The 27,509-nt window shown below is 38.1% G+C and overlaps 1 long non-coding RNA gene and 1 other non-coding gene across 4 annotated transcripts in view; both read right to left on the bottom strand.

Annotated features, from left to right (window-relative positions):
• Positions 1 to 1,762: 1,762 nt before the first annotated feature.
• Positions 1,763 to 27,509, bottom strand: part of LOC140623015 (uncharacterized) — a 402,108-nt gene continuing 376,361 nt past the window's right edge. For 2 of the 3 annotated variants that reach the window (XR_012022698.1, XR_012022690.1), the window contains one exon: positions 22,097 to 22,685. This is a non-coding gene — a long non-coding RNA (uncharacterized lncRNA). Of the gene's footprint in view, positions 1,963 to 22,096; positions 22,686 to 27,509 lie in introns of those variants that run through there. The other variant, XR_012022691.1, reaches the window with a different exon arrangement.
• Positions 26,630 to 26,767, bottom strand: LOC140623376 (U4 spliceosomal RNA). Its single transcript, XR_012023001.1, has one exon. It is a non-coding gene; the product is annotated as a U4 spliceosomal RNA (small nuclear RNA).

The raw sequence follows: 27,509 nt of genomic DNA on the forward strand, positions 1-27,509 counted from the left end.
AGATAAATGAGTAACAACTGAGGAAAGAGTTGAAAGATAAAAAGAGATACAGAGGGTAGGAAAGGGGAATGGGGAATGGGAGTCAACATATGCATAATCAGGGCTGCTGAAGAAGAAAGCATTGAATTATAACAAACTTTTAAAATATAATTTGAGAAGATTTACCTGAAATAAAATAAGTTTGTATCCACATAAGAAAGTCCACATAATATTCAAGGGGAAATGAACTCAGACATATCCTAGTAAAGTTACTGGGCTTCAAGACAACAATATCCCTTGGACAGCCAGGCAAAGGTCATTTATAAAAGGAAAAAGAATGTGCTGGCCTCCACCTCCTCCCCAGCAGCAGCCAATGCTAGACGGACTTCTAAGTCAGAGGAGTAAACCCTGTGGTAGCCTCAAGGAAAGAATCCGTAGGGCAGCCCTGATGGCCCAGCAGTTTGGCACCACCTTCAGCCCGGGGTATGATCCTGGAGACCTGGAATTGAGTCCCACATCGGGCTCCCTGCATGGAGCCTGCTTCTCCCTCTGCCTGTGTCTCTGCCTCTCTTTCTCTCTCTGTGTCTGTCATGAACAAATAAATAAAATCTTTTTTAAAAAAAAGGAAAGAATCTGTAACTTAAGGATGTTATTTGGATCTAAGGACAACAGGCAAATACTTCTGAACACGTAAGGATTCAGAGACTATTATTCCCATTAGTCCCTTTGGAGGAATAGCTTAGTGGACAAACTTTAGCCAATCAAGATGGAACAGAAAAGGGACCAACACAAGCACCAAATGTATTAGCACCAAAATAAGTATATGGTTCAGATTACAGAGCAGAATGTAAAAATTCTTTGCCCCCAAAAATGCAGACACAAGTAATACATGTTGGGAGGGTAAGGGCAGAAGAAGCTGGAAAATAAAGGCTATGCAGATTCATACACAAAAACCTGCGATGTTGTTAAAGAGTATTATTTTAATATTGACTAATTAAACTCTTTCTAAAATAAATAAAACTTTTGGGAAAACACTTAAAATTTAGGGGTAACAACTTGTAAAAAAAATAGAAAACTTACTATTTATCATGCAAAAAAGCAGAAATAGGTAAGAAAACAAAAGATAGGTTGAAAGATTTTTCACAGACCTATAAGAGAGAAAACACAATATAAAAAAAATATGATAGAAGTAAAGTGAAATTACCAGTAAATATAAATGGACTCACTTCACAAAGAAAACAACTTTGAGAATGGATTACAAAGGAAATCTAAATTTTATGTCATACATGACAGACACCCTTAATGAAAGGGATTCAGAAAGTTTGAAAACAAAGGATGAGTAAAATATACCAGGTGAATATACCAGGTGAATGCACACACAAAGTTAATCATCTTAATGTCAGACAAGACTGGATATAGGATGAAGAATATTAAATGAGTCAAAATGGGTTTTTTATTTTGTTAGCCTAAAATTTAACCTGAACCCAGTAAAAATACCAATTGAATTTATCTTGACATGAGACAAACTGCCACACTGTTGTAGAAATTAATTAGCAAGTTTAGCTAGGAAAAATCTATTAAGTAAGAGTAAGGAGGAACTAGCCCAAAGAAATAAGGAAATGTCTCATAATACTCTAATGACTTAAACAGTGTATCACATAAATAAAGAGAAATGGCACAGAATTGAAGGTCCAGAGACTGACATACATTCAGGTTTGCATGCATTCAGGTTTGCATGCATTATAGAATCAAATCTAGCATATGATAAAAATGCTACCTCCAATCCGTGTGGAAAAGAGAGCTTGGGATCCCTGGGTGGTGCAGCGGTTTGGCGCCTGCCTTTGGCCCAGGGTGCGATCCTGGAGACCTGGGATCGAGTCCCACGTCGGGCTCCCTGCATGGAGCCTGCTTCTCCCTCTGCCTGTGTCTCTGTATCTCTCTCTCTCTCTCTCTCTGTGACTATCATGAATAAATAAATAAAATCTTTAAAAAAAAAAAGAAAAGAGAGCTTACTCAGTAAATAAAGGAATAACTAGGTTGTCATATGGAAGCAAAGTTAGATCTATACCTTACACCTTACATTAGAATAAACTCAAAATTGATCAAATATGTAAATATAAAAAATAAAGGTTTAAGAGTTCTAGAACAAGAAAATTATTTTGTAATTTAACAGCAAGGAAGATCTTTATAATTATGACACCAAACTCAGAAAGCCATAAAAGATACTGGATTAGACAACATAAGAAAAAAAAAAGAACATCACCAACAAGCTTCTGAAAGTTAAAATTTACCATAAGCAAGGTCAAAGGACAAACTGGTAAAATAGTATTTGTAACTCAAATTACAAAAGACTGATTTCCCTTGTATAAAATGACTTCCTACAAATCAGTAAGAAGGCCAACAACTCAACAGAAAAATAGACAAAGAATATGAATGGATAACAGAAAAGAAAATAATAAATACTTGAAAAGGTACAAGACATTACTCTTGAGAGCTATGTGAAACAAAATTACATTGAAATATTTTTTCCTATAATTTGGGAAAGATCAGAAAGCTCAATGGGGCACCTGGGTGGCACAGTGGACTAAGTTTATGACTGACTCTTGGTTTCAGCTTAGGTCGTGATCTCAGGGTTTTGAGATTGAGCTCCATGGCAGTCTCCATGCTCATTGCAGAGTCTGCTTAAGATTCACTTATTTATTTTTACTCTTTAAATGTAGCTACTAGAAAATTTAAAATGGCATAGATGGAATGCTTGACATTATTGTTGGGCAAACAAACTTAGGGAGAGCAGAGGTCATGCTCTATACACATCCATGTCTATAACAAACCACAATAGCAGAACTCAATAAAATTTTGCAGATGCTAAATACATTTTGTTAAGAAGTAAGTTACTAATTCTTTCAAATCATTAGGCATTGAGTGGGCACAGTACATGGGTAAAGATATTGCTTAAGATATTTTTCAGTAAAGTCACAAAAGGAAATAGAATGAAAACATTCACTGTGAGTTTCTTTACTCAACACTGTATTCAAAGATTAGGCTGACTCCAAGAATACTTTATCCAGCAAGGCTCTCATTCAGAATAGAAGGAGAGATAAAGAGCTTCCAAGATAGGCAGAAACTGAAAGAATATGTGACCACCAAACCAGCTCTGCAAGAAATATTAAGGGGGACTCTGTAAAAGAAAGAGGAAGTCCAAGGAAACAATCCACAAAAACAGGGAGTGAATAGGTATCACGATGACACTAAATTCATATCTTTCAATAGTAATTCTTAACATGAATGGGCTTAATGATCCCATCAAAAGATGCAGGGTTTCAGACTGGATAAAAAAGCAAGACCCATCTATTTGCTGTCTACAAGAGACTCATTTTAGATGTAGGGACACCTACAGCCTGAAAATATAAGGTTGGAGAACCATTTACCATTCAAATGGTCCTCAAAAGAAAGCAGGGGTAGCCATCCTTATGTCAGATAAATTAAAGTTTATCCCAAAGACTTTAGTAAGAGATGAAGAGGGACACTGTATCATACTTAAAGGATCTATCCAACAAGAGAACCTAACAATCATGAATATTTATGCCCCGAATGTGGGAGCTGCCAAGTATATCAATTAATAACCGAAGTTAAGACATACTTAGATAATAATACACTTATACTTAGAGACTTGAAGACAGCACTTTCTACAATCGTTAGATCTTCTAAGCACAACATCTCCAAACAAACAAGAGCTTTAAATGATACACTGGACCAGATGGATTTCACAAATATTTACAGAACTTTACATCCAAAAGCAACTGAATACACATTCTTCTCAAGTGCACATGGAACTTTCTCCAGAATAGACCACATACTGGGTCACAAATCAGGTCTTAACCGATACTAAAAGACTGGGATCTTACCCTGCATATTTTCAGACAATAATGCTTTGAAACTAGAACTAAACCACAAGAAGAAGTTTGGAAGGATTTCAAACACGTGGAGGTTAAGGACCATCCAGCTAAAAGATGAAAGGGTCAACCAGGAAATTAGAGAAGAATTATAAAGATTCATGGAAACTAACAAGATTGAAGATATAACCATTCAAAATCTTTGGGATACAGCAAAAGCAGTCCTGAGGGGAAAATACATAGCAATACAAGCGACCATCCAAAAACTGGAAAGAACCAAATATAAAAGCTAACCGTGCACCTAAAGGAGCTGGAAAAGGAACAGCAAATGAAACCTTCACTCAGCAGAAGAAGACAATAAAGATGCGAGCAGAACTCAATGAAATAGAGACCAGAAGAACTGTGGTCAACAAAGAACTGTGATCAACAAAACCAGGAGTTGGTTCTTTGAAAGAATTAATAAGATAGATAAACCGTTAGCCAGCCTTATTAAAAACAAAAGACTCAAATTAATAAAATCAGGAATGAGAAAAAAGAGATCACCACCAATACCAAGAAAATACAAACGGTTTTAAAAACTTATTATGAGCAGCTATACGCCAATAAATTAGACAATCTAGAAGAAATGGATGCATTTCTGGAAAACCACAAACTACCAAAAGGGGAACAGGAAGAAACAGAAAACCTGAACAGGCCAATAACCAGGGAGGAAATTGAAGCAGTCATCAAAAACCTCCCAAGAGGGGATCCCTGGGTGGCTCAGCAGTTTGGCGCCTGCCTTTGGCCCAGGGCGTGATCCTGGAGTCCCAGGATCGAGTCCCGCGTCGCTCCCGGCATGGAGCCTGTGTCTCTGCATCTCTCTCACTCTCTCTCATGAATAAATAAATAAATCTTTTTTTAAAAAAAAAAACTCTCAAGACACAAAGGTCCAGGTCCAGATGGCTTCCCAGGGGAATTCTATCAAACATTTAAGGAAGAAACCTTACCTATTCTACTAAAGCTGTTTGGAAAGATAGAAAGAGATGGAGGACTTCCAAATTCGTTCTATGAGGCCAGCATCACCTTAATTCCAAAACCAGACAAAGACCCCACCAAAAAAGGAGAATTATAGACTAATATCCCTGATGAACACAGATGCAAAAATTCTCAACAAGATACTAGCCAATAGGATGCAACAGTACATTAAGAAGATTATTCACCATGACCAAGGGGGATTTATCCCTGGGATGCAAGGCTGGTTCAACACTCGTAAAGCAAATCAATGTGATTGATCATATTAACAAGAGAAAAAACAAGAACCATATGATCCTCTCAATAGATGTAGAGAAAAAGCATTTGACAAAATACAGCAGCCATTCCTGATCAAAACTCTTCAGAGTGTAGGGATAGAGGGAACATTCCTCAGCATCTTAAAAGCCATCTACGAAAAGCCCACAGCAAATATCATTCTCAATGGGGAAACACTGAGAGCCTTTCCCCTAAGATCAGGAACAAGACAGGGATGTCCACTCTCACCACTGCTATTCAATATAGTACTAGAAGTGCTAGCCTCAGCAATCAGACAACAAAAAGAAATAAAAGGCATTCAAATTGGCAAAGAAGAAGTCAAACTCTCCCTCTTCGCAGATGACATGATACTGTACATAGAAAACCCAAAAGACTACACCCCAAGTTGCTAGAACTCATACAGCAATTTGGCAGTATGGCAGGATACAAAATCAAAGCCCAGAAATGAGTGGCATTTCTACACACTAACAATGAGACTGAAGAAAGAGAAATTAAGGAGTCAATCCCATTTACAATTGCACCCCAAAGCATAAGATACCTAGGAATAAACCTAACCAAAGAGGTAAAGGATCTATACCCTAAAAACTACAGAACACTTCTGAAATAAATTGAGGAAGACATAAAGAGATGGAAAAATATTCCATGCTCATGGATTAGAAGAATTAATATTGTGAAAATGTCAATATTACCCAGGGCAATTTACACATTTAATGCAATCCCTATCAAAATACCATGGACTTTCTTCACAGAGTTGGAACAAATCATCTTAAGATTTGTGTGGAATCAGAAAAGATCCCGAATAGCCAGAGGAATATTGAAAAAGAAAACCAGAGCCAGGGGCATCACAATGCCAGGTTGTGGCATTGTCAGGTTGTACTACAAAGCTGTGGTCATCAAGACAGTGTGGTACTGACACAAAAACAGACACATAGATCAATGGAACAGAATAGAGAATCCAGAAGTGGACCCTCAACTGTATGTTCAACTAATATTCAACAAAGCAGGAAAGACTATCCACTGGAAAAGAGACAGTCTCTTCAATAAATGGTGCTGGGAAAATTGGACAGCCACGTGCAGAAGAATGAAACCAGACCATTCTCTTACACCATACACAAAGATAAACTCAAAATGGATGAAAGATCTAAATGTGAGACAAGATTCCATCAAAATCCTAAAGAAGAACACAGGCAACACCCTTTTTGAACTTGGCCACAGCAACTTCTTGCAAGATACATCTATGAAGCCCAGGGAAACAAAAGCAAAAATGAATTATTGGGACTTAATGAAGATGAGAAGCTTCTGCACAGCAAAAGAAACAGTCAACAAAACTCAAAGACAACCTACAGAATGGGAGAAGATATTTGCAAATGACCTATCAGATAAAGGGCTAGTTTCCAAGATCTATAAAGAACTTATTAAACTCAACACCAAAGAAACAGACAATCCAATCATGAAATGGGCAAAAGACATGAAGAGAAATCTCACAGAGGAAGACATAGACATGGCCAACATGCACATGAGAAAATGCTCCACATCACTGGCCATCATGGAAATACAAATCAAAAACACAATGAGATACCACCTCACACCAGTGAGAATGGGGCAAATTAACAAGACAGGAAACAACAAATGTTGGAGAGGATGTGGAGAAAGGGGAACCCTCTTGCACTGTTGATGGGAATGTGAACTGGTGCAGCCACTCTGGAAAACTGTGTGGAGGTTCCTCAAAGACTTAAAAATAGATCTGCCCTAAGACCCAGCAATTGCACTGCTGGGGATTTACCACAAAAATACAGATGCAGTGAAACGCCGGGACACCTGCACCCCAATGTTTATAGCAGCAATGTCCACAATAGCCAAACTGTGGAAGGAGCATCAGTGTCCATCAAAAGATGAATGGATAAAGAAGCTGTGGTCTGTGTATACAATGGAATATTACTCAGCCATTAGAAACAACAAATACCCACCATTTGCTTCGACATGGATGGAACTGGAGGGTATTATGCTGAGTGAAATAAGTCAATTGGAAAAGGACAAACATTATATGGTCTCATTCATTTGAGGAATATAAAAATTAGTTAAAGGGAAAAAGAGAAAGGAGAGAAAATGAGTGAAAATATCAGTGAGGGTGACAAACATGAGAGACACCTAACTCTGGGAAATGAATAAGGGGTAGTAGAAAGGGAGGTGGGCAGGGGTTGGGGTGACTGGGTGATGGGCACTGAGGGGAGCACTTGGTGGGATGAGCACTGGGTGTTATGCTATATGCTGGCAAATTGAACTCCAATAAAAAAATTAAAAAAATAAAAATAAATAGATAAAATTTTTTTGCTCTAAATAAAATGATTAGGCTGACTCTATGCACTATAATTAAATGTTTTCAAAATCACTTTAGGGGTTCCTATATAGAAATTAGGGAGGAGTATTTGGCCATTCTCGATATGAATCATTGTTACCATATGTGATTTGATTAAAGATTACTCTGACAGCTATAAATTTAAAGCCCCATGTAAATCTGAAAATATTTTCAAGATTAAAAAGGAGAAATCTACTTAAACTTTCATATACATCTGTCTTGGGTTAATATGAATTTCTAAGAAAATTAATGGATAAGGCCATATCTGCAGTATTATTTGAAAGAACAGAATTTGTTTTCTTTTTAAAACAGATAAAATTCTTCTTCTTCTTCTTCTTCTTCTTTTTTAATGTAGGCTCCATGTCCAGTACAGAGCCCAACATGAGCCCAAAGTCATGATCATAAGATCGAGACTTGAGCTGAGATCAAGAGTCAGAAGCTCAACAGACTGAGCTACCTATCTCACTGCCCCAACAGATAAAATTCTTTAAAATATACAACCTATTTCTAATTTCAGTATTTTATATCAGTTGAAATAAAGTCGCCACATCCAATTTGATAACATAAATTTAACATTTTTCTCATTTGGAAGATATATGCTTTACCTTTTTCATAACTTCTTTTTTTATGGAAAATATGATTTCAATAAATAAAAAGTATAAACATCAAAAAAAGAAGAAGAAAGGAAGGAAAGAAGATTAAAAGGCAAAAAGGAGAGAGGAATGGGTGGGAAAGAGGATGGTTTCCAAACGTTCATCCATTCTCATTTCAGTCCAGTCTAGAAGAGACCTAAATTATGCCCTATCATAAGGTTGGCAATACATATAAAAGGCAGCAAAACAACATGATTTGACTTACATCATGTCTATTAGCATATAAGCAAATGAAGTAATTACTAAATATGAACCCCCAAAGCAAAGTAAATGAGTAGATATTAAATCCAGAATTTGAATTGTCTTTGAATTCTCACTGGTACCAAACAGTTTGTGCATTTAAAAATTTAAATAAGAACTTGCATTTTAGGCTTTGAAAGTGCATGACACTGGGTGTATGTAGAATGCCACGCTGCTTCGTATACTTTCATGTATCTTTTTTCCATTATCTCTAGTAATTTTAGAAAATCTTTTATAGCCATCTCTAACTTGATGGTTCTCAACTGGGGATAATGTTGTCATCCCTTGAAGGGCATTTGGCAATGTCTGGGGATATTTTTGGCTGTCACAGATAGGGTGGGAGTGCCACTGGCATTTAGTTGGTGGAGGATGGGGATACTTGTTAACATCCTATGGTGCATGGACAGCCAGCCTATCAAAACAAAGAATTATCAGGGCACCTGGGTGGCTCAGTCCATTAAGTGTGTCCAAACTCTTGATCTTGGCTCAGGTCTTGATCTCAAGGTCATGAATTTGAGCCTGGGCATGGAGCCTACTCAAAAATAAAAGCAAAGAATTATCTCAGTCAAAATGTCAATAATTTTGAGATTAAGAAATTTTGTTCTAATCTGAAAGAGATGTTATTTTTTGTTCAAGGCAATTTTCCCTTTGGCAGCATCTTTCAGGAGGTAAACTGAGCTGGCAAATTTCAAAGAGCTGGCTTCAATTCTCTAAGTCTCCATCACCATGGCTACATATATTCATTTATTCACACATCACTCAACACTTCCTAGCTTTAATAGAATTAAAAGCATATCATATGTAGGTAAAAAAATAATTTATTGTCCAAACTCGGACACTATTGAGGTTTGTTAATAATTACACTGGACAATAGGAGTAAATCAAGAATGTTCTGGGTAAATCAGATCATGTGGTCACCTTAATTTTATGGCTGTATGCAATATCCAAAATAATAAATAAGACACGGAGGAATTTCTAATGACAGCTAATGAGAATGGTGTTTGGGCCCTGGAACTAGGCATCAAGGCTGAGGTCTAAGATCATCCCTCCTTTATGTGTTGAGGAGACCATGACATTAAAAAGGCCAGTGTGAAACCATCACCACTATAATAGGGTTTGGTTTCAGAAAGGAAAAAATAAGCATAAAACCCAGGACATACAAAGGATAAAAATCCTGCTAGAGGCATTATAAAGGACACTTATAAGAAAAGCAGTTATATACAATGCTTGTGCATAGTAGGTACTCAACAGATGTTCGCTGAAGAATAAATCTACACGGTCTGATCTGACACATGAAGAAACTGTTTCTATTTAAAATATATGTCATTTTAAATCAAGTGGTTTCCTAAACGTATGTCTAAGACGCACAAAGTAGTGTTACTACCCCTTCTGCGCCACAACAAAAATTTACAAATTTTGGATTTGTCAAAATACAACGGAACTGTTCAGGCAAGATAAATAATTACAAGTGCCAGCAAAGTCACTTTCCTGTTTTCCTTTTGATCTGTAAGGTTACTAGTGGATGAGATAATCTTTTATTTATATTGCATGTGGTAAAATTTTGAAGCAGGATTTTTGCACCCACCATACTCTCCTTCCATAATTAAGCCTGTAGGGCTGGCTGGCTGATATTTTTTAATGCAGAGCTTGTCAATTTCTGTTAACACTAATTTAGAGTTCATAGCTCCATATATCATGGAAACGTGAGGGCAAAACAATTTGTATAAAAAATATTTTGAGAGGAGTTGAACAAATTGAAGACCATTTCTGCATGGACTACCGAGCATTTCTGTTCTGATTACAGCACCAATTTCGACAGCAGTGCAGGAAGCTCACCTTTCGTGGCACACACATTTGATTTTCCCAGGTCCCTTTGCTTTGCCCTCCCTTTCCTTTCATACATGCGCTCCTGCTATAAATAAACGCCTTTCCCCCCTCCTGCTCTTTGCCATGTGTCGTCTTTTTAATTATGCCCCAAACTCTAATATAGTCAGCCCAGATCTTGTTCGGCCATTAACTTGGGAAGAAAAGAGGCTGCCTCCTGCATTTCACACGAAACATTACAAGGGCAGACCAGGGGCTTTCATCTCTTCCCACCTTCAGCAGCCAGAACAATAGGCAGCTATCATCTTGTGACATCCACGACTAATTTATCCAACCAGAAGACAGGTAGCACTCTGCACTGCCGCTCCTGTCTGAATAGGTGCAGTAAATACTCAGCTTAATAGTAGCTTCTCAGGCAGGAGGGCAACATATCACAGCGTGGCATTTTTATAATCTTCCTGGCATGCCGACAGCCAGGAGCACAGGCCAGCGCGTGTTCCTCCTCGGTAAGGCTTAGGATGCATGTAAGTGTTAGATGGTGACACACTGTGCCTTTAAGCAAGTTTAACTGTTTTATATCCCCTCTGATCTGCAGCTTTGTACATCTGTTAAGCTGCCTCTTAAACTTCTGTGGGCACATCTGTGGAGCAGTTACTTGAAGCTTGCTGTGCGTTGTGGGCCTGGCGTGGGGTTTCTTTGTGATTGCCTCCTGTTTATCCGTGAGGAGTTTCTCTGTTATGCTGCAAGGCCATAGTTAAATACATCATCTTGGCCAAAAAAGATAATAATAACCTTGTGACAGCCAGAAGGAACATACTTAGCAAAGGCTGAACATAAATCTTGTCTGGAGAAGCACTGATTAAAAAACAAATGGAAAAAAAGCCCAACTTTTAAAAAACATTTATTTCTCCTATGTCTGTGGGTCATTTGGGCTTCAGCTGATTTGTCTCTAAGTCTCTGGTCCTCCAGAGAAACAGAACCGATAGAATAGATATAGGAGAGAAGAATTACGATGGGAATTGGCTCATGCATTTATGGAGGCTGAGAAGTTCCATGATACGTGGTCTGTTTTGCAAGCTGGAGAAGCAGGAAAGCCAGTGGTATAATTCACTTCAAGTCTTAAGGCCCAAGGATCTGGATCTCTGATGACTGAGGGCAGGAAAGGTAGACATCCTGGATCCAGAAGAGAGAGTTTGAATGCATCCTTCCTTCACCTTTTTGTTCTTTTTGGGTTCTCAATGGATCGGAGGCTACCCACCCACATTGGTGGGGGCCCATATTCTTTACTTAGCTTACTGGTTCAAATGCCAATTTCTTCCAGAAACACCCTCAAAGATGCATCCAGAAATAACATTTTACCAGCACCGGGGCATCCCTTAGCCAAGTTACATAAAATGAACAATCAAAAGCCGTAGGTTGGATTAAGTTCTGCTCCATGTGTCTCATTGTCCTTAAACAAGAGGTTACTCAAGGCACTTTCTTTCTATGGTGAAATGCAACTTGTTTCAAGTCTTGTATCTTCATCCAATTTCCCACTGGCAAATCACATGGATGGCTAAGCCCAAGTCAAGAGACAGAGTGGTACACTCTGCTTATCATGAGACCATAGCAAGTCATAGAGTCAAGCTCAGCATCAAAGGGGCAGCATAATATATTCTTTCCAGGAAACTGAAAGTGAAGGAGGAAGTAAATATTTGCCAAATAATAGTCTAATCTACAACCCTGTCCCTGTCTATAAAATGAAGAAAAGACAGTTATTTGCTAGATAGTGGGATTACTGAGTCCATCAGTGTTGGTTCCATTTTTGAAAGACGCCAAGAACACCATGAAAAGATGAGTAACCACATAATCTTGACCATGATAAAGAAGTGACCTCTATGACCTGTCACAAAGACTCACTAGAGGATTTTGAGAGCTTGGTTCTGACTCTGCAAGTCTTAGTGAAATATTCCATGGTGTGAAAGTTCACCTGTAAGGAGAAAGGAAGGGAGGCCCTGGCTGAGATACTGTCATTTAATATTTGTCTCTTCTTTTGATATTGTATACTTCATTTGCTCAACAGACCTATATTCTGCTCTTTTAGCAATTCTGGCATCTAAATACTTAAAGAAAATAAATACGTGTAAAGGTACTTGGGGTTTATATCAGGCTTGATATACCTTTGCACACACCAGGAAGGCATACAGCTGGCCTCCGTTCTAAGTGGCTGAGTGATCATTTGGAAAGGTTGGTGCCCTTACCAAACAGTTAAATATTTTGAATATCACCAGTGACTGGATATATTTATAGTTCTGTGACTTGGCTCTTAGTTAGGCATATAAATTATGATTTTGGATCTGCTCATCAATTCTTCTCAGGGAAATTGTCGCCCCCACAGCTTTGACAGAACATCAACTTTTGGTTGAATTACAAAGCCCCACATCCCAACCACCCTCTCCCCTGTAGCCACAGCTGACTGGACCATGAATGGGCACTTGAAACAAAGACAGCTAATGGCTACATTTGGGTCTACTAGGTAGCCTGTTATTAGGTCCCTCTTTAGAGGCATTGGACTAATTAAATTTTTCTATTGTAGACTAACGAATTAGGAAACATGGAATAAATCAGATGCTATCAGTGGCTAAAAGTTCATCTAGAACGACATTTGTCTCTATGCTTTAAAATTAATTTGTTAGAGTCTATCTGTCTTAGTTATTCATTGTAGCATAACAAGTTATCCCCAAACTCAGTGGCTTTAAACAACAACAAATAATACTTCTTCTTATAGTTCCAGGCATGACTTCACTGGGTCCTCTCGTGAGATTGCAGTCTAGGTATTGGTGGAGGCCATAGTCATCCCAAGGCTCATCTGGGGCAGGATCCGCTTCTCAGCTCACTCATGCTTGCAGGATTCAGTTCTTATGGGCTGTTGGACTGTGGACCTCAGTTCCTTGCTGGCTCTCGGCTAGAGACCACTCTCAGTTCCTTGCAGTTGGCCCCTTCCATCAGAAAAAGTATGTGAGAAGGGTCAGGGACAGAGGGCAAGCAAGAGGAAAGTCAGTTTTCATAAATTAGTCTCTGAAGTGGCATCTGTGTCAGTCAGGGTTCAACCAGGGAAGCAGAACCAGTAGAAGACATATGTTAAGAGACTCATCACAAGGAAGTGCTTATGGGGTTGTGGGAGCTGGAAATGCAAGAGGTATAGGGCAGGGCATCATGATGGATAGGCTGGACTCTTGGGTGTGGGCTGAGCTGCAATCCACAGGCTGACCTTCTTCAGGGAAGCCTCAGCTCTGCTGAAGGCCTTTCAACAGATTGAATATCATCTCTCCAGATTATGTAGGGTAATCTCTTCTACTTAAAATCAACTGGTTATGGACTTTAATCACATTTAATACTTTCACTGCAACAGCTAGATTAGTATCTGATTCAATAATTGGGGACTGTAGCTAACCCAAGTCCACACAGCAAAAAATCCCATTACAACATCTTTTCACTTTTGCCACATTGTATTCATTACAAGTAGGTCACTGGGTCTAGACGATACTCAAAGGAAGGGTATTACACAGAGGAAGCTGAGGTCACTGGGAACCATTTTACAAGGCTATCTACTAGAGTTGCTTTTCAATTTTCTCACAAAATAACTTTTTTGCAAGGGCAATTGCCTTTAAAAATGTTCCTAACTCTCGAGAAATTTGCAAAGCCACTTGTAGTTTTTGACTTAATTATAGTTAAATGAATGAGGTCTTGTTCATTGGTTAATTACACAGGTTTGGTGAGTAAACATAGTTTGTAACTTCAAGTGAACAATTCAATTCTGTACAACAAACAGTCTAATAAATGTGGGTTTTCCTAACAAATATTTATAGCCTCAAGGTTATAAGTTGGTGTTCCTCAGAACTACTAAAGCAGGGGATCCCTGGGTGGCGCAGCGGTTTGGCGCCTGCCTTTGGCCCAGGGCGCGATCCTGGAGACCCGGGATCGAATCCCACGTCCGGCTCCTGGTGCATGGAGCCTGCTTCTCCCTCTGCCTGTGTCTCTGCCTCTCTCTCTCTCTGTGAGACTATCATAAATAAATAAAAATTTAAAAAAAAGAACTACTAAAGCAAACCTCTGAATATTACAACAAAGTCCTTTGGTCTTCTCAGTTAAAAAAATATAGATCAAAACTTCTAAAATTACAAAATATAGAAAATAAGTACGGATTTAGCTTAAATTTTATGAGAATTAATATGTAAATATTGACCTGTCTTCTTATTTTTTAAACAAAAGATAATGGCTATTGCAGCACTTTGCATTCTGAAAATCTCTTGTGTCAACCAGTTCCTCACTTAAAGTACTCTGTTAAAGATCATTATAAGCAATGGCAAATGGATTCTACTATCATTTTAACCAAGGTGGAATTAAAGAATTTGGTTGCTTAAAATGCTCTACTTCTCCAGTCTAGAGGTTAGAAGAGCCAGTGGTCATTCTGGACCATGAAGGTCCAAAGTTACAAGGAAACTAAAGCCATGAATGAGCAGAAGCTCTGAGATGGAATAAAAAACTAATAGAAAAGAGGCAAGCAAGCACACCAAGATGGAGACCAAAGGAGAGGAGAAGGTAGATAACAGTAAGGCACCAGAGGGGAATATCCTCGACCTCTCACTGCTAAGGCCATCTTGGGTTCACTTCCTGTCTCCACCATTTCTGTCCTGGTCTCCTCCTCTCAGATACTCATTACATCTCCCTCCATCCCCTCATCCCATTGATGTTACTTGCTTGAGGGAATCTCTGTTCTTGTCTTCAGGAAAATGGATGCTTCACATCCATAAAATTGGCACAATTTTATGATTCTAACTCAAGTTACCCAAAACCAAAGTTTTAAAAAAACCTGTGGTAAAATACACATACCATAAAGTTTATCACCTTAACCCCTTCTTAAGTATGCAGTTCAGTGGCATTAAGCACATTGTCACTGTTGTGCAACCATCACCACCATCCATCTCCACAATGTTCCCATCTTAGTCTAACTAAGACTCTATATCCATTACAGCAGTAACTCCCCTGACCCTAATAACCAATCTACTTTCCATCTCTATAAATTTGACTCCCCTACGTACTTCACAGAGGTGGAATCAGATAATATTCATCTCTTTGTGACTGGCGTATTTCAACTAGAAAATGTCTTCAAGGTTGTAGCATATGTCAGAGTTTCCTTCCTTTTTAGCTGAGTAAAATGTTCCATGTATGTGTAGAACACATTTTGTTGATCCATTCATCTGCAGAAGGACACTTGGATTGTTTCCACCTTTGGCTATTGTCAATAATGCTGCTATAAACAGGGTGTATGAGTATCTTTTCTCTGCTTTCACCTCTTTTGTGTATAAATTCAGAAGTGGAATTGATGGATCATACAGTAATTCTATGTTTAATTTTTGGAGAAACTGACATACTATTTTTCATGCTAGTTGTAGCATTTTAGTGTTTTCTTTTCTTTCTTTTTTCTTTCTTTCTCTTTCTTCTTTCTTTCTTTCTTTCTTTCTTTCTTTCTTTCTTTCTTTTTCTTTCTTTCTTTCTTTCTTTCTTTCTTTCTTTCTTTCTTTCTTTCTTTCTTAATTAGGCTCTATACCCAATGTGGGGCTTGAACTCATGACCCTGAGATTAAGAGTCATGTACTCTACCAATAGAACCAGGCAGGTGACCCAGTGGTTCTATCATTTTAAATTCACATCGGCATCCCAATATTCCTATATCCTCCCCAACATCTGTTGTTTTCTTTCTTTTTTTAAAAAAAACATAGCAGCCATACTAATAAGTGTGAGTTCTGGAATTAAATTGGAACTGAAACTAGAAATGACAGGATTCTAAAGGATCAGTTTCTGGCTGCCTTGGCATCTGCTTCTTTCTCAGCCTTACTTAGTTTTCCTTATTGTACTGACTGGCTTTCTTTGCCCTCTTATCACTTTGAGCCACATGGCTCATGGCTACTCTAGTCCACCCAAATGCTGTCACTTCTCAAACATTTCTTCAGCTTTAATACCCACTGACACCCACTTAGGACTCTTTTTTCCCTATCTAAATGACAGGGAACTGATTATCCTGACTCATCATTTTGATCATGGACTTGCCCAATAATGGGCTAACCTAGAGTTAGATGACCAACTCTGGTCTGGTCAACTATGACCAGAAGGGTAGGATCACTTTGAGAAATGACTAATGAAACATTAAGGACAGGAGGTGGGACAGATCCCCTAGAAGGAAGGGTGTGTGTGTGTGTGTGTGTGTGTGTGTGTGTGTGTGTGTGCGTGCATATAACAGGCAATGGTTGGCATATACTGAGTGATGTCTTCATAAGATTTCCCATCATCAGCTCATTCATCAATCAGTATACAATCAGTGCATGCTTATTATATGAGAGGTGTTGGGCTAGGCACTATTAGCTGATAGTCAACATTTATTAGATATTTATAATGCTCCAAGCACTGATCTAAGAGAGCACTATAACTATGGGGCACCACAAAATGATAACGGCCTTCTCAAGAATTTTGCAATCTAGTTAGATGAGATGCCTACCCCCACAAAACTGTAAGTGGCAAAATAAAACACAAACACAAATAGTAAAGATGCTGTAAGTAATTTCCTGACCAATTTCCTAATGAGTGATGTACACTATAAGTGCTATGCATTTTGAGGCACTGCTACACTGTGACATTATTTGAGAAGTCTTTATGGAGGACTTGATCAGGGATTTTAAGGATGGGCAGATTTCAGATAGGCTGGAGAAAGCAACTGATCAGTCAACAAATATTGCATGCTTAATCACAATCAGGGGCTAAAGACACAAAAGAGAACAAGACATCTCTCTAATGGAGTTTATAATCTAGAAATGGACAAACAGAAAAGAACAGCTGTAGGCATCAAGATGGCAAATGATGAGCCATCATTTTTATTTGATTTTTTTTAAATTTTTATTTATTTATGATAGTCACAGAGAGAGAGAGAGAGGCGCAGAGACACAGGCAGAGGGAGAAGCAGGCTCCATGCACTGGGAGCCCGATGTGGGATTTGATCCCGGGTCTCCAGGATCGCGCCCTGGGCCAAAGGCAGGCGCCAAACCGCTGCGCCACCCAGGGATCCCTTTTATTTGATTTTTTAAAAAAGTCTAGCCTTTGTTATATTCATGAGAAGTCTACAAGACACAGTGTTCAGAAATTAAGGTCACCCTTGTAGGGGTTACTCTGGCTTGGGGAAAATGTGTCCTCTTCGAGCCTCACAGAAGTGCCCATCATCCCCTCAGGTCTGCCACTGCCCATTTCTGGGTGGGATAGAGAAGAGGCAGGCTGCTCTTGGGTTACCTTCTACAATACTTTTCCAAAGACCATGCAACACTACTACTTTCTAGAGGCTGCTGGCAGGGGCGCAAGCTCTTGGCTCTGACTAGGGAGACAATGCTAGTCAAAGTAGGAAGAAAGAGGCTGGAATACAGCCAGGAAGAATGGAGCTTCCCAATGGACAAAGGGTGCCAAGTCCACGGCAGTCCCATCTCTACCATGGAACAAACCTCGTGTTCTGATTTGCTTAATATTCTGTAATCAAAAAGCAACCCTGCAGAGGAGAGATGATAATAGACACTTACTATACAGACATTATGTTTTCTATTTGTTTTTAATTTATTTTTTTCTTTTCTAAACCATGAACTGTTGGTTTACTATAACACTTAGTGTTAAAAAATGAATGGTTGCTTGCTCTATAGTCTAATGCTGAACAAGCATTCTCATTTCTAATAACCCAAGTTTTAATGACTCCAGAGGGCTTAGCAAACAAAAAACCTTTCGCTAATGCCACACAATAATATCATCAACAGGCAACAGTCCTCTGTTAGGAAGGTCCCGATGTTGCCTTTACATTCGATTACCTTCTTGCTCTCCATTCAGACTTTCTGAACATTTAGAACATAAATTTCTGGCCTGTTAAAAGGAGGGCTACTTAATTCAGAAGCAAAACAGGTCCTTCTTTGATACAGTCTCCACTTTTCTCCTGGCAGGCTCCAGGCTGTAGGGAGGTAGTTCCCGGGCACTCACGTGAGAGCAGCTTTAGAAGAAAGGAATCTGAACTTGATCCCATATAAGCTGGGGGACCAGGAAGGGGAACAGGGCAGATGCACTTATTTATTTCAGCGCCTTTACATAGTGATGAGGTCCTTATCTCTGCCTTCCTCTCAAGTCTCAGAAATCCCTACAAGGGCGCAGTGGGATCAGATCATACATTTAAATTATTTTCAAAGATGTCAAGCAATTCCAACTTCTTTATAATACAGCAACCTTCCGAAGGAGTGATAAATCTCCAAACTGAAGAGAGGCTTCTCCCTTTAAAATTTTAGCTGTGAAAGACTGATTATGTATTTAAGCTTTGGAGCTGTGTAAAGCTTTGTTAGGCAAATCAGCAACCAAACCATCTCTGCTAGCTCAAAATCTACAGCTCCTATTTATACATGATGAATTTATGAGGACTCTAAGAACTGATTTCTTAACATAGTCATCATCAGTCCTTTGCATATCATCCAAGGAGCCAGGGACTTGGTTGAGCTGATGGCAGACTTTTCACTTCAACAAGCCTCACTACTATAATGGAAATCCAAAGGCCTGGAAACAATGTACATAGCTTCCCTGACTAATTTTATTATGCAGACACACACTTAATGGCTCCTGTTACAGTCACATCCAGGGTGGGAAACAGTACTGGATTGTGACGATCACACTAAATCGACAAGGATTATCAGTCATTAAAAAGGAACCAAATTAGCATCAAGCAGTAATATTTTATACTTATCAAATCTTCTGCTGGTCAAGGTCCATTACTGAGCGACACCATAAAGGCAGGAACCATCAGCTCATTCTCCAGAACATTTAAATCTCTATTGTATTTGTGTAGGATATAATTTCTGGTAGCAATAAAGCCTAATAAAGGTTATACCCCAATGAATAAAGTGTTAATAAATTGACCCATGACATTTAAATGGATAATTATATTTGAGATAAAGGAAGAATCTCTTGTTTCAGTAAAGAAGGGTTTCAACTTGTGCCCAACCCAAATGACCCATCAGCTACAGAATGGTTCTATGTGGCTTGACAGTGATATAAAATGTTCATTTTGCTGGTACCATTGTATTAGATTAATTATTCCTCAGGTCCTTCCAACAGCTCCTGTCCATCAGAATCATCAAGACTAAATTTAAAATGTTTCTACACGATAAGCAATTGCATGGAAATGAATGATTACCTGTGTTTCCAAGCATGAGTTAGAAATGCTAGGTTTGTCTTCCCCTCAGCCCCCCTGCCACAGCATGTCTGCCTGTCATGAGACGTTATCTTCACTTGGCAGAGAAGTCTATGACAGAATCAGGAAGCTATTAGGAGACTGAAGGAGTTGTTACTGAACGTGATGTATTAGATCCAACTGGAATAGTTCAACATATGTTATGTACTGATGCCTCTCAGTTCTCATTAGGACTGTGCCACAGACAACTAACAAAACCTATCTGAGAAAAACAAAACAAAGCGGAAATGCTGCAGGGGTTGTGAGCATGGCTACCCTTCAGTCTCCTGGGTAAGGCTTCTCTTCTGTATTTCCTGAACTGCACTAGGCTCAGGAAAAAACAAAACTTTAGTGAAACACAACTAAGGCTAACTTGTTTCATTAATCAATTAATATTTAATTTGTGCATTCATTCAACAAACACTTATGCATTCATGTTACATAACTACTAGATTCTCTGAGAATATACTGGCTATATGTTCTCACATAAAGTAAATGCAGGAAACATTATTAATTCAGATAAGAAATCCCAGAGAACTCAGCCCCCAACACTGCCATCTTTTTCAAAGCAGAGACTGGGTTTTATTATTTTTTAAATGCTGGGTGCTTAGCAATAAATCTTAAGTGGGTAAATGAATATAATAGGTTTTTTGAGGAAATTTCCTTCCAACAATATGGTGGACTAGAAACCCCAAATAGAACTCCTTGGATAAACTATAAAAAACTCCTTTAGAAATCCATTATTGAGCTGGAAATAAAATAAGGAATCCTCAGATGACAAAAATATAGTGGAAGTAGGAGTCTGCAGAGCAATGAGGTCAACTTTCATTCTGGAGAGCTTCTGATGAATTCTGGTGACTTTGAGCTTCCATTTTAACAATTGTACAGGCAAAGGGAGACAGAAGATAAAACTTACAGCCCATGCAAGGTCAACAGTTGAGTAGGAGATCCCTGCATATATCTGGGATTCTTAAGAGTTATATCATAAGAGGAACAGTGAACTAAACACCTGCAGAGGGGGACAGAGGAGGACTAAAAGAAAATTGCCTTTCCTGACCTTGGCAATGGGAAGGGGGGAAACAAAACTTTTTATAACCACAGATAGGCCCACATACAGATTTTCACCACAAATCACACTTTCAGAATATTCTGAAAAAGTCAGGCCAAAAATTTAGTTTAACATGGTGTAAGGAATTTGGATGAGCAAATGCTAAACCCTCTAGAGAAGAACATACTCGGAACCAAGGCTTTCAAATTATCTATGAAATTGAAGTTCATAGTAAAATAATGATATCATTATCATCAGTAAAGAAACAAGATGTCACAGATAGCTATTGAAATATCAATCAGGAGAATATTGGAATTTCAGATGCAAAATAAAAATAATTATGTTTTAAACTATTTAATTCAAATAGAGGACCTGGAATCTTAAAAATGATAAATAGATTTGAAAAAGAACCAAATGGAGTATCTACAAATAAGATATCAAATAACTGGAATAAAAACTCAATGGAAAAAACACAGCTCAAGAGAGAACTAGCAGTGACAGAGCTGAAGAAATTATTCACAATGCCACACAGATCAAAAACAATTGAGAAGTGATGAAAATATTACAGAGAAGTTATATGGAATATGGAGTGAAGATGTCTTACTTATGTGTCACCAGGATTACAGAAAGAGGTGAAAGAAAACGTAAGAGAGATTCTGAAGATAACGGATAAGAAATTTCAGAACTGACAAATGACACTAATCTTCAATTCCAAGACCCCAAAACACCTTAAGCAGGAGAAATTCACCTTTGGACAACAAAATAAAATCCCAAAACACTGAGGAAAAGGAGATGATACTAAAAGCAGCTACAGAAAAAAGACGATTCATCTGTAAAGGAATGTCACTGGGGCTGACAGCTGATTTTTCTACAGCCACAATACAATCCAGAAGACAAGGAAACAACCTACTGTCCTGAGAGGAAAAAGATGATTTTTAAAATAGAATTTTATACCCAATAAAATTATCTTCCAGGAGCAAAGATACTTTCAGATGAGAAAAATCAGAGTTTTCCATCAAAATACCAGCATTAAAGGAAATTCTAAGTGATATTCTTCAGGCAGTCAGAGGAAAAATGAACACAAATGAAAGTTGGATGTTCCAGGAAAAAATGTGAGCACAGAAAATGATAAATATATAGGTAAAAGTAGGTGAAAACGTACTCTATAAAGTATAAATGTACTTACTTTTTATTTAAAAACATCAATTACTTATATGTTTAAGGAAGTCAGTAAAAACATAGCAAGTATAAAACTCCCAACTTTGGAGAGAGGGAAAAGAGAATTAGGGAAAAACAAATACAATCAAACCTGAAAGAAAGGCAGGAAAGGAGAAAAAAGATAAACACAATAGGAAGGACAAAGAAAAACACAAAATGAGGGAGCAATAAATGAACTCAAACATCTCACAAATCTTGATAAATTTAAAAGACTAAACTGTCCAGTTAAATTACAAAGATTTTCTGGGTAGATTAAAATATGGAAGTTACAAATAACTACAACAATTTTAATAACTATATTCTTAATAAAATGGCTTTCAAACACATAAAGTATAAATTGACAGAGCTACAAAGAGAAACTGAGAAAAATCCACCTGTATCTTTCTCAATTATTCATAAGACAGATAATTAGTAAGAGTATAGTAGATCTAAACATAATTAAGAAACTTCATCTGGTGGATAAATATGAAACACTGCACTCAACTGGAAAGCTCACATTCTTTTTGTATTAGTTTCCTATTGCTGCCATAACAAATTAACACCAACTTAGCAGCTTACACCAAACACAATTTATTATCTTACAGTTTTATAGGTCAGAAGTCTATATGGGTCTTACCAGGCTAAAACCAAGGTGGCAGGATTGCTATCCTTATTATGAAACTCTCGGGGAGAATGTGATCATGCATGTTATTGGCAGCATATAGTTCCATGCAGTTACAGGAGTGAGGTTCCCATTTCTTTGCTGGCTGTTGGGCTAGAGTTGTTCTCAGCTTCAAAAGGCCAGTCACTCCACATTTTTTGGATTGTGGGCCCCTTCATCTTCAAAGCCAGCAATGGTGGTGGAGTCTTCCTCATATCTCATCTCTTCTGCCTTCTTCCATCACATTTCTGACTAAGAGGAGAAATCTGTCCTATAAATCAATAAGAAAAGGATAACTCAACAGAAAACGAGGAAAAAGTTTTGGACAGTACTTAGGAAAAGAAGAAATAAGGATGTCAAGTAAAAGAACATGAATAGATGCCTAATCTCATGAATAATTAGAAATAAATGAAAACCACAATGAAACCCCACAGGATTAGCAAACATGAACAATGCTGAGATGCTGGCAAGGATGTGAAACAGTGAAAACTGTTACACTTTTTTTGGTGGAGTATCAGAGGCATAACCACTTTAGAAGCTAATTTTGAATTTCAAAGTAGTTACACATATGCATACTCTACAATACAGCCGTCTATCTCTAGGTATGTACATCAAGCAGTGGTTCTCAAAGGGAAAGTCAGTGGACCACGTGTCTCAGAATCAATGGCGAGATTGAAAAGATGCAGAAGCGTGGACTCCACCTCAGGATTTTTTGTCAGAATCCTTGGCGATCAAGTCTGGGGATTTTTGTAGGTGCTCCAGTCAATGCAAACACACACTGAAGTATAAGATCTACTGCTCCAGGGCATCTCTTGCATGTGTGTAGCGTGAGATGCACACAGCAGAGTTTATAGCTATACTGCTTTAAGAAAGAACAGAGACTACCCAATTATACATCAATAGTAACGGATAAATAAATTGTGGCAAATTCATACAGTTCAAACCAATATAGGAGCTACATGCATCCATAGGTTGAATCTCAGATACATAAAATAACATAGTGGAGGAGAGGAAGCAAACAAATATATACAATATAATTACATTGATACTAAATGCAAAAAAGTGCAAATTCAAACTATATAATTAGATTATTTAGGGATAAATACATATAAAATTCAGGGCTACATCCATAGGGAATAATAAAAACCAATTTAGGATAAAGGTTTCTTATGTGGGGAGGAAGGTGGATGGCAGTAGGGACTTTGGGGGATACTAGTAATGTTTATAAATGGGTGTTCACTCCACTGTTGTTCTTTATAACTTACACTTGATACAAATATATATAAGTATTCAATATATAGTACATATTTTTTAAACAAGGGGAAAAAGTGGTTGAAGAGATAGTGGTTAAAAGTTGATTGCTTACTTAGCAAACTTAGAATTAATGCTTCTGAAAGTGCTTTTGACAACTCTTTAAAATGTTACTATTGATGACCAACAAGTTTGCCTCTAGGGTAGAAATTATGAAAAAGGAGAGTTAGCAGGGGAGTGGGGAGAAGAACTCTGTAACATTCTGACAAATGGCATTTGGGAAAACACCTTTAGACTTTTCAAACAATTGTTATTGACCTGTTAACACTTCAAAGAGTGGGTGAACCACTTGAGATTGTGTGTGCCCTGTCTTATGCTGGATCATGCTGATTGTGAGCAAGTCAAGTGCCAAGCAATAAATATGATCTTTTCAAAGACCAGCTTTCCCATTGTGCAGCCTGCCATAGTCCTTGGATAAATATTTTTCCAAAGCTACTTCTGACTACACTGAACCAATAATTTATTTAATGCCATTGGTGTCATGTTAAATAATGTAGCTTCTCCAAATTTCTAATTTTTTTCTTTTTTTGTCTAATTTTTTTCAGTGAGAAGTTAATATCCTGGTTGAAATCAGTTCTCCCAATTCCATATTGTTATAAGTTCCAGTGTAAACCAAGAGCTGATTTTGAAAAATAAAAATAACGAAGGGCAGTATCATTATGACCATACCCTTCCTTTCTGAAATGGCATTTTTCCTTTCCTTCCTCTACTGTCCTAAAGGATAGAGAACCCATGCCTCATCCCTATGAAATGTTAACAAGATCCACATAGAAGTGCTTCCTAAAAGCAGCCTTGAGATGTGATCTTGAAGACTTGAAGATCTTGAAGACAGGATGGCTACAATGACAAAGTTTACTCTCATTTGTTGGCCTTTGAATTGCATTTTCTGGTTTAAAAAAAAACACTTCACTTTCTTCCGATGGACAGAGGAAATCCAGCAGACCCTAAGTATCTTTGCTAATTTACAATACAGTTATAGTTGTAATCTCTTGATGTATTTGATGTGGACCAAATACAAAGGATGCATTCACCACCTACCAAGAATAGTCACCATGAGGAGCCCTAGATGGGTAGGTTTAGAAAAGCAGGGCCTGTATTTATTTTGCTAACTTACAACCACCACTTCACAAGATCTGTCAACTCCTTAGACCACTAGAACAGTCAGGCCTTTATACATACCACAGGATTTGAGAGGCTTGTTTTCATGATCTGCCTTTGTTACTGACAAGCTGTGTGACTTTGAACAGATCACTTAACTACTTGTGAATTAGGGTAGACCTCATGACAAAAGGCTCTATCTACCATCTCAGGGGCTTAACATGACAAACGAGGATTTGTCACTTATATCATAGTACAAAGTAGGTTGGATAGATTTCCTCCAAAAAGTGACCCAGGCAGAGACCCAGGCTCTTTCCACTGTGGTTCCACTATCCTCACAGGTGGTCTCCAAGGTCACTGTAGGAGGGGAAGGAAGGAATGAATGGAGAAGCCTCACCCCCACTTAATTGTCCTGGCCCATAAATGACACATTCCTTCTCTCACATTCATTTGGTAAGAACTAGTCACATGGCTCTACTTACTAATAAGGGGCTGGGAAATGTAGTTTAGCTCTGAGCCCAAGAAGAGAAAATAGGGCTGGTTAACATCCTGTTAATTGCTGCCACAATTTCATTATTTGGGGCTTCATTTGCTTTATTTCTAAAGTGGGGATAATTGTTTCTGCCAAGCCTAACTCAGAGAATAATGAGGAACATGTGAGCATACAATAAAATAAGACATGATCTAAATAAGAAATACTGAAAATGCAGGAAAGCACTATAATTTCTAACACTGAGCTGGATCCTGATGCTAGGTTTCAAAATGACTGTCTATGGAGCTTAAGTAGGTCTATTTATTCAATGCTGGCAGAGTCCTAGACTTCATTTATAGGCAGGATTTCGACAGACACCCCCCTTCCATTTTGTTTATGATGAAAAAGATGAAGTCCCAGAGGAAGTGACACCAACAAAAATTCACACATAAGGAACTCTTGGAGATATTTTATATCATTAAAAGTACGAAGGAGAAAATGCTGGAAGCTGACCCAAACTCAGAAAGAAGTTTAACAATTCACCAATGCATAGAAAAGATGTTTGCTCTACATCATAAGGTATGTGATAAAAAGAAGGCAAGCACTGTTTTAACTACTTTTGATCAGTTTTTTTGCAAGGAAACAGTTTAATTCCCTATGTTTCTAATGTTTTAAATTATAATACACTAAGTATTAGTTTTACATTTTTAAACTCTCTTTATACATTTTCAAGCAACAGTAAGACAGATTTTACTGTTTTGACACAAATTTTTAAAGGTCACAAAAACAATTGTAATTTTTTCTCATGGTTATTAAGAATGACTTGCTCAGTTAATTTTATACTTCTTTGCTGCCATAAAAAGTAAGCACTGCCTGTATAAGTATGTTGATTTCGTGTATGTGTTTCACTTAAAGAATTATGCCTAAGAAGAAAAGCATTTTTAATATGGGTAATCTTCATTAGAGTTTCTATTCTTTAGGAGACAGTTTTGCCAATGACAAGATGATTAACACTAAGTAAGCTTATTAAGATCTAAAAAGGACTGTTAACTGTAGAAAAATAGTTCCTTTATTGAAGGGTTGTCAGCAAGTCTAATTTATTAGCTTGTCATATTCTGTGAGTGCAAACATAAATCTTGTATTAGTGATCAAGATGAAAAAGACTTGGAATACTTGCCATAGCAAAATTCTCTACGTACTTTCCAAAGGTAAACATATGTATCACCTTAGTCTTCTAGGTGGGAAAGTGTGATTACCTACATCCCAAAATATGAAAACTCTATTATGGATGTCATGTGAGTGAAAACTGCAAACCAGAACCTTAATTTATAACAGCATTGTGATGCCAAAAATTGCCTAAAAATTCAAAATGCTAACAAAACAAACCACATAAAACAACACTTTTAAACACTTAGCAATAATTGCACCTTGGATAAACCTCATTGGCTATGATACTGCCACTGTGCAAAGCTAACACTTTTAAACACTTAATGTAAATAGTATAAATGAAACTAGCCATAATCTCCTTGGAAAAAGGCACTAGGAGGTGTTTATTCAAAAAAGTTAGGGAGGTTGGGTGTCTGGGATGGATTTTAGGTCTTAATGAATTACTGAGTCATGTCCAATTCAAACCAGCCTGAGAAAAGTAGGAATCCCCTGGCTCAAAGTTCAGTTGGGGGGGAGGGGCAGTGTCTAGCCTTGAGTATGGCTCAGTTCAGGTTCCCAATCACTGCCGGCAAACATGCAAGTCACCATCTCTCTGCTCTGCTTCCTCTTCAGGCTTCTCTCTCGAGAGGGCAAGATGGCCCCTGAAAGTCTCAGGTCTACATCTTCTGGCTCGGCAACTCTGGCCAGAAGAGAGCTCTTCTATTCCTAATGGAACCACCAAAATTCTGAGACTTCTCTCATTGGATTAGTTACAGTGGCCAGAATGAGAACATATATCTATCCTGGAGCAGGAGAGGAATCCGGCATGAGCCCACAAGGTTGCAAACCACATTGGCTGATGGTAGAAGGGGGTCCAGAAAAGAAGGATAAACGAAAATGGGCAGGCAGAAAGAACAGATGATCACAATGGAATGACACGAACCTGGAAGTCTGAAGGACTTTAGAGTTCAAATTCCAGACCAAACTCTGGATGAAGGAATCCAGATGAAGGACTACCCCTGATGAAGGAATCTAGTCTACAGGACTTGAAAGCAAATGACTCTGTTT

The sequence above is a fragment of the Canis lupus genome, chromosome 32 (assembly GCF_048164855.1).
Source record: "Canis lupus baileyi chromosome 32, mCanLup2.hap1, whole genome shotgun sequence".
In the NCBI taxonomy this organism is placed as follows: Eukaryota; Metazoa; Chordata; class Mammalia; order Carnivora; family Canidae; genus Canis; species Canis lupus.